Source organism: Wasmannia auropunctata, unplaced genomic scaffold (assembly GCF_000956235.1).
Source record: "Wasmannia auropunctata unplaced genomic scaffold, wasmannia.A_1.0 LD335976.1, whole genome shotgun sequence".
Taxonomy (NCBI): Eukaryota; Metazoa; Arthropoda; class Insecta; order Hymenoptera; family Formicidae; genus Wasmannia; species Wasmannia auropunctata.
In genome coordinates, this window is record NW_012026914.1 from 653,083 (window position 1) to 662,104 (window position 9,022).

The 9,022-nt window shown below is 35.5% G+C and overlaps 1 protein-coding gene across 7 annotated transcripts in view; it reads right to left on the reverse strand.

Moving 5' to 3' along the window:
* Positions 1–4,582, reverse strand: part of LOC105454732 (kynurenine/alpha-aminoadipate aminotransferase, mitochondrial-like) — a 79,450-nt gene extending 74,868 nt beyond the window's left edge. For 2 of the 7 annotated variants that reach the window (XR_975027.1, XR_975028.1), the window contains exon 1: positions 933–3,879. The gene's annotated coding sequence lies outside the window, so the exon portion shown is untranslated. Of the gene's footprint in view, positions 1–932; positions 3,880–4,503 lie in introns of those variants that run through there. The other 5 variants (XR_975033.1, XR_975029.1, XR_975030.1 and 2 more) reach the window with 5 other exon arrangements.
* Positions 4,583–9,022: the final 4,440 nt, after the last annotated feature.

The following is a 9,022-nucleotide window of genomic DNA, read 5'->3' on the forward strand; positions in this document are numbered from 1 at the left end:
GTGTGTGTGTGTGACAAAACGTCAATTATCTCAATTGATGATAATGAAACTAAGAATACGCAAATTAATTATAATATTCTGTGCATACAAAGATAAATTTATATTAAATCAATTTAACCAATAAATTCTTCGATCCCGCAATAAATATTCCAATAATCTGTTTCCAATAAGTTTGAAAGTAGACTAGTATCTGTCTGATCTGATGTACTTTTAAATAGGCGTAAAAAATTTTCTTTAACAAAAAATACATACAATATGTATAGTACCATGTAAGAATAAACAATATTTTTTATAAAACAGACATATTAGTTTTATGAACTTCCTGTTATAAGCAAATGAAGGAAATATTACTGATAATACATCAGGGGAAACTATTATTTGTTATCCTTTCAGGTGTTTTTAGTGAGAGATAAAAACATTTATTTTAAAACATCATCGAGGCGACTAGATAGCTGGGAATATGAGCTTATTGCACGGTTATTGGATAAAAATGAGTTGAAGCTCGATCGAAAGAAAAATCCTGGGAACTGCTGTAAGATAGAACTGCGCGGCGTACCGTAGTATTTATTGTGAAAGAGGCTTTTGTCCGGAAAAATTGAGATCTCTAAAAATAGATCTCATTTAGCCGTTATTGCGAATATTAGATGTCTATATATTTCTTCTCTTATTTTGTGATAACATTGGTTTACTAAATAAAGTCCGTAATAAAAGCAAAAATCTTCTTTTTTGAATAGATAATGTTTATTTTATTTGAAATTAGTATTAAATTTATTAACGAAAAGAATTCTATGTAAAGATGTACCAAATAGATTCGTCTATTTGCACATAATAAAGTGAATTTCAAATAAGATTCAATGGGGAAAGATAACTACAGGATAACTATATTTTGTGAATAGTATTTTCTTTATCAGCTTTTTCAAACTAAAACGCACCTTTTTATTCCTCACGATCCTTTGCCAGACTGTTTCATTCTTCGACGGTACCGTGTGATACCGATTCGTACAGCTGATCTTGCACGATCCGGTACGATATTCGCAAGCGCCTGGCACGAGGTGTAGACAATTGAAGCAATTTGAAGAGATACTCAGCCGCAGGTATCCACCGCACGAAAGGTATCTTTGAGTTCCCCGTGTTTTTTTCCTCTTTCACACAATCGCGCGCGCACACACACATACGCACGCACTACCTAGCCTCGTCCTTCAGGAAACGGTACCGTACCAGGGACACAAAGTTGTACTGTCTTCGGTGCCCGGTCTTTTCGAGGCTGTACTGCCGCAAATTTCTTTCCACGTCGTTGGGGTCACGTACATACCACAGAAAATATCAGGGTTCGACTCCGATTCGAAATAATCTCCTGCGATGGCATTAGCAAAAGGCGCGAGTCTTCCTTCGAATCGCGTCTCGAGGACATTGATATTCCGCGAGTGACGTCAACGATACGCGGTAATTCTCTTTGCCGAAGTCATGTCGCGAACGTAATCTCTCGTAATGCGTAACTTAAACAGAAGTACGACGACGTCCCGTTCGGCTCCACCGGACGCATGCCGAGAGCCTCCCCTTGGAGACGGTTAAGTCAACAGATTCGAGCCTCGCGATCGACCGACTCCGCCGTCCTCGCGGGTATCCATAGCCCCGCAATCTCTCGTCATTCCACCCTTCCCTTTGATATCTCTCTTCGACCTCAAGACGCTCTTCTTCTAGTTTTCCGTCGAGTTCGCCGGACCCGTGGTATCAGAATCATGCTTCCATCCTCTGCGTGTTTGTCGGTTTCCGTTTATTATTTTTCTTCCTCAGACACTCGGCAAGTGACATGAACGAGTCCTAAGATCAGCTCTTGGACACATCTTTTGTCGGGGACAAATATACGTCTCTCATGCTTTGGCTGTCAGTTGCGTGTCTTTGCGAGTGTTTTCAGCGAAATATCAATACTCTTGACAACGGAACAAGCAAAACTGGAAGGAGAGGTCGGAGCTGAAAGCAGAATCTCGCCGTTTGATCGCGTTCAATACTTGTCACTTTGAAATCACTTTATAGTTCACGCCGTCTTGCAAACACTCATTTTCACTCGATACTTTTTATTTCGTGTTATCATCTTTATTTCCGAAAACAAGAGAAAATATCGGAATGAACTTTAGGATAATTTTTTTTAAATTAGATTTAGCCTTTCGTCGTTAATTTCATAATCAATATATTATCACTAAAAGAAAAATGAAAGAAGAGCAATATAATGTTGAAAAAGAAGTGGGAAAATAAGAAGGAGAGATAAGAACGTGTCTATCGATTTTATCATTGCGAAGAATGTTTTATTATTTGATAGCATTAAAGAGTACTCTGAGGAATCTCTTCGCCCATTACAGCTCGGAAATTTCTAATAAATTTCCTAGTTTTCTTCTCTTTATTGCTGCAACTCTGCAACGAGCTACAGTCCATGAATTACTGATGCGTTTGCATATCGACGTGCGCGAAACGCTAAAACGAAACGTGTATTTTTGGAAACGCCTGCTATGCAGGGCAATGCTTGCAGAACTCTCTGCACAATGGAATACTTAAGTGTGAGTCATCGCATAGCGGTTCGGAAAAATACTATAGCTGTTCAAATATTTATTATACTTTCCTCCTATGGGATATATCACTGATATCTCGCATTTCCATTTCGTGAAATACATATAGCGTTTAGCTCATTGTCAGTTGTTTATAAGATAAACATCTCTCACGTAAATATATTTAAAGGGATCAACAATTGATATTCTCTTACGTAATATGCAGATTCTCATAATACACATTTCTCGAATTAGGAATGTAATTACTTTAGATTATTTTCCCTACATTGGAATTGTAATAAGTGAAATTAGAATCAATGAGGTTTTATTTGTATAAACAGAAATATGCGGATATTCTTCCACAATGTGAAAATTCACGCTTCGACATCGGATGAGAAAAGCTGGTGAAAGCAACTGTAACAGTTCTGCATGACGAACAGCTGGCGAAACCTTTCTATCAGTTCCGGCTATCGGGTTAGAAATAAACGTATATCGGTACGTATTTCGACAGATGAAAAGGGGGTTGTCCGAAAGAGAAAAAGATCGGCGGATATGTAAAGGCATGAATGTCCGATTAAATTGTTTTACAATACGGTTATTTGTACGGATTATCGCGACGTGTATATGCTACAGTGAGGTATGCACTCAAGAGTACATGTATCGATATGAATACAGTAAAGCAATGGAAGAAGTAAAGTGTGCACATTAAACAAAAATAATACGAATGATTTTTTTCACTAAAATTTTCATATAATCTCTCATTTTACAACATCAGATAAAAAAACTCAGTTTAAAGTATCCTTAATATCTCGTGATATTGACGCTTAATAAAGGGAAGAAAGTGGGGACATTATTCATAATTTTCATTCTTTTTTCTCTTGTTTTCCGTCTTAATGTTAGTGACATATATTCATTTAAGTCAACCCGTAATTCTTCTCTTCTCTTCGCCTTTTTATGTCTTCCTCGATCATTATTGTTCGCAGATTTCGTGTTCAATATTATGGCGTGGTTTCTTTCTTCTAGATCTCACGAAGAAATATGTTGATATTTTTCTTTCTCGCTCTATATTCTTCACCACATTGCTTCTCTTTTGGTGGTATCCGCAATAGTTATGATTTTCAAGAAGCCCCGTAGCTTCTGATTTCAAAATTTTTTTTTACGAAATAAGATAACTAACGCACTCTTTACGAAATATTCGCTACATCTGAAGAGAAAACACAAACATGTCATACACTTAAGATATTTTGATCTGTTAGACATTATCAAAGCTCTCTCTTTCTCTCTCTCTCTCTCTCTCTCTCTCTCTCTCTCTCTCTCTTTTTCTTCTTCTTCTCCCTTTGCTTTCTTTGCTTCTTTCGTCTTCTTTCAAATATCACTTTCCTTTCAACCCTACTTTTTCACGTGTGATATCTATAAATTTTCAAATATTACTCCTCTAATCATATTCACTAGTCTTTTCTCATAGCTTCTCGTTATCACTTTCGATCTATGTTCATAGTCTCGTTATCTCGATATCATTCGTGAAAATGCACAAAAAGTCCCTCAGGATGCGCGTTTCCCCTTACTCCCTTTCTTCTGCGATTATCACCACCCCCATCGCTGCATCGCCCAACACGGATTTTATTTGCCGGCGAACGTGCCTGCCATCCTCGCGGCGACGAGCGAGGTTGAGGTGGAGACAGACAAGCAGATGAGAGGTGAAGTGAAGCAAGGCGAGGCGAGAAAGAAACGCGCACACGCGTACCTACACTTACACATTTGACGAGAGAGAGAGAGAGAGAGAGAGAGAGAGAGAGAGAGAGAGAGAGAGAGATAGTGTAGTGTGTGTGTGTGTGTGTGCGAGAGTAGTAGTAGTAGTAGTAGTAGTAGTAGTAGTAGTAGTAGAGTAGAGAGAGAGAGAGAGAGAGAGAGAGAGAGAGAGAGAGAGAGAGAAGAGAGAGAGAGAGAGAAAAAAGAGATTCACTCGGAAATGTGCTTACGGCACGAAGTCGCGCGCTCCACTGAGCTATCAGCGGGCATGCGTCCGCGTAGTAACCGGTAGCCCGCTACGAGCTTTCCCTATCGTTTTTCCAACCCCCGCGCGTCTTCACGGCGCGGCCACCTCTTCCGAGAGCGGCCGCCGCCACCGCCACCACCGTCACCATCACCACCGCCAGCACCAGCAGCACCACCATCGCCGGTCGCCCCCGCGCTTCGAACCCGTTCTCCCGCGCCCGGCGGAGCGTGCGCGCGCGTTCACCTGCGTGCGGGATGCAACAGATGCACCGGACACGAATCCCCGACCCGGGGTGCGGTGCATGTATGCACTGCAGTTACGGCACAGTCGCGTATGTACAGACCCATTACACAATCGAACGTAACGAAGAATAGAAAAAAAAAAAGAGAGAGACGGGGACAAATATCGATTTATCGTGCCGGGTTATCTTTAGAAGATAGTGAACCGTTAGAAAATCGCTCTCTCTCTCTCTCTTTCTCTTTCATATTGTGTGTTAAAGAATGATTTTGTTCCTTCTTGGGAAAACTGTTGACGTGGTTAAGCAACGTATAGACAACTTTAATACATTATTATTATTATTACTATTATTATTATTATTATTATTCACAGAAAAACATTTAATGTATTTGATATTATTATGACATAAATTCAAAGTCTATAAATTAAAATTTATTAAAGTGCATTGATTTTCCGTATAGTTCATTACAATGCATAATTGTAGAATTTATTGCAATAAATAATATCGCGCCACAAACGTCATTATTTATTAAATATAACTTGCTCATCAATAACGATTTTGTTACCGAAAATCGTTACTGATGACCAGATAATATTTAATACATAATAAAAGGCTTTTGTCATAGTTGCCTATTGCAACCAAATATTATATATATAATTGCGCATTATAAATAAATAAATTATTTATAGAATATGTGTTATTTTATTATTTTTCATAATTACCTCTTTTGATATGAACCTAAACATTAAAAAAACAATTTTATATATATTATTATAATAGAAAAGAAATATATATATATATATATATATATATATATTTCTTTTCTAATTGTATGCACTAAGCAATTTCTGATTGACACACATCTTGTTAGGCTTTTTGCTCTTTGGAAAATCGATCGATGATGTGAGATGCAACAGTTACGACGTCATAATGTAGATGCATTAATTATAAGGTTATAATACACTGATGTAATTTACCTATAAATGGATATAGTAAAGAAACAGCACATAATACAACATGATGTATAATACAATCCTCTCTTAGAAACTAGGGCAACTTAAAGAGTATCCGCTTCTATATAATGCCTCACAAACATCAAGACAATGTTTTGCAATAGTTTTAATATGTCTAAGTACTGACAATTTTAATAATGTTACTTTTAATTAATATATTGTTTAAAATTTTTACTTTTACTTTCGCACTATATGGCCTATATAATTAATTCTAATTCAATAAAGAAAAAGTATAATAAATACATTTTTTATTGATATGTAGAAATAAATCAATTCATAACATTTAAATACTCTTTTATATTTAATTAATACATAATTTGACTTTTCTTGAAATTATAATTTATTGTTAAAGAAAAGTCAATAGTTGAAGAATCAGACAAAAGATGAATGATCCGAGAAATTGCTTTGCGTATATCGCGAATTCAAGCAAAGATTGTGACTCAATCAGCTTTTTTTCAAGATGTGCAATACATCAGTTCTTTTTTATTTATATAGCATATATTTATATAGAAAACAAGAATCTGATAAACTTCGCTCATGAAGTTTCCGTATCAAATGGATGGAATATAGTTGCTTGTTTGATTGTCGGTAACCTGCTTTCATGATATACCGGGTCGTCGACTGAATACGAATATCGACCGTAAAATTGCATTTACCAAAGAAAATTAAAGGATTTATATAATCAATCATCCGTAAAATCAAAATAACAGATCTAATTCAATTGAATTTCATGCACCTTATACCATCCTCTGATCACACTCCAAGTAACGACAGAGAGAAACCTAAGAGAGGACTGACGGCCTTTTGCACATTACCTCAAAATGCCCTCGTGCACTAACGACCCCTGAAGAAGTGGATGTAAACTACGTAGCAACATTTACTTTTCTGCACCGCGGATATTTGTGGTGCGTGTCCGTGCTATATACATCTTTCGAGACTGCTAGGGTTTTATTCTCGAAAAATTGCGTATTCGAAAATCATGTTCTCCCACATCTCAGATTACGAATAAGTATTCCGTAAAGTAATACAGTCTTCGACTTTGTTCCGTGTATATTGTTTGGTTCTATTTTATGCTGCGCATGAACAAAATATAACTGTGTAATTATAATAATAATAAAGTTGTTAGATATTTCTCATGGAAGCCTCAAAGTATAAATCCTTTTAAATGCAATTTTACACTGGCACTTCTTTTTAATTTATTATATTATACTATATTATATTATATTATATATTACATAAATTTAGAATTTTCTCATATGAACAAATAAAAATATATGTAATTTCCATTTAAGAATTCCAACTATAATAAAAACGTGAGCTCAAAGTGAAACACGAAAAACGTCTGTGTTTATATGTACAATAAGATATGTAAGAATAATTATACATCAACATCAATACATCAAACTGTCAAAAGTCAATGTAATGACAGCTGCTCACGAAGTTAGCACAGCGAGAGAACCAATCAGCGTCACGAAAAAGACTCAATAATCAACCTCTTCAGCACAATCAAATGAAGCTTCCATAAAAATTAACACCGATTTAGTCGCTAATTAATCGCGCCCATCCCAATTTTTTCACCGCAGCCGTATCGAAGAAAACTCATTGGATGGGCTACTTTTGATAGTGAAATACTCGCAGCTTCTTCAGCACAATCCGATGGAACGTCCATTGAAATTAACTTTTGTTTAGTAACTAATTAATCGCGCCTACCCCGATTTTTTCACCGCAGCCGTTTCGAAATTTTAAGAAAAATCACGGGATGCGCTGTCTTTGATACTGAAATACTAGCAGCCTGTTCAGCACAATCCGATGGGACGCGCATTGATATTAACTTTGATTTAGTAACTAATCACGTCTATCCCGATTTTTTCATCGCAGCCGTTTCGAAGAAAAATCATGAGATGTGCTATCTTTGATACTGAAATACTCGCGGACTCTTCAGCACAATCCGATGGGATGTGCATCGAAATTAACTTCTGTTTAGTAATTTATTAATTGCGCCTATCTTAATTTTTTCACCGCAGCCGTTTGAGAAAATATAATGGATGCGCTAACTTTGAGAATAAAGATCCCGCATTCACTTGAACAAAATAAAAATTTTTAAAAAGCAAATTCCTACCGTCGAGTATTCGCAAAAGGCATACATGTATGCTTTCTATTATTTTTCATTGTAAATTAAGCATACTATCAATTTTTTAAAGAGCAACTTCCTACCATCGAAAACTTGCAAAATGCATACATGCGTGCGTTCTATTAATTTTTTTTGTAAATTAAGCAAAGTAAAAGTTTTTAAAAAATTAACGTCTTACCGTCAAAAACTTTCAGGAGACATACATACGTGCGTTTTATTATTTTCTTTTGTAAATTAAGCAAACTGACAATTTTTATAAAAGCAATTTTTTTGTCGAAATCTCGCAGGAGGCGTACATGCCTGCGATCTATTATTCTCCTTTGTAAAATAAGTAAACTAAAAGTTTCTAAGAATGCAACTTTCTACTATCGGAAACTCGAAGGAGGCATACATGTGTGCGTCTTATTATTTTTTCTTGAACGTTATAAGAAAACTGAAAGTTTCAAAATGAGCAACTTCTTACATACGAAAACTCGCAGGATGCATATATGCGTGTGTTTTATTATATTTTCTTGTAAATTAAGTAAACTGAAAATTTCTTAAAAAGCATCTTCCTATCGTCGTAGACTCGCAGGAGGCTTACATGCGTACGATCTATTATTTTCCCTTGTAAAATAAGCAAATTAAAAATTTCTAAGAAAGCAACTTTCTACTGTCGGAAACTCAAAGGAGGCATACATTCGTGCGTACTATTATTATTTTTTGTATAATCATTTTTTCAAATGCAATTTTATGCTAGCAATTTTTTTAAATTTATTATATTATATTATATATGTGTGTGTGTGTGTGTGTGTTTTCAATTTAAGATTAGAATTCAAAATTTAATAAAAACACTAATTTGAAGTAAACACGATAAACGTAAGTGTTTATATGTACATATAATGAAATATGTAAGAATGCTTTGTTTGTGTGCATATGTAAAAGAGAGATGTATTTTCATGAAACAAAAATTAAATATTATTCTACTTATATCAAAATGTTTTTTGAATTTCCTTCCTATCTTCCTAATCTTCAATCAATCACAGTGGCTTTCTATTAAATGTTGAATCTTTGGCCTTTTAAGTACAATATTTCTGCTTTCTGAAATAGAAAATGGATAGAAAA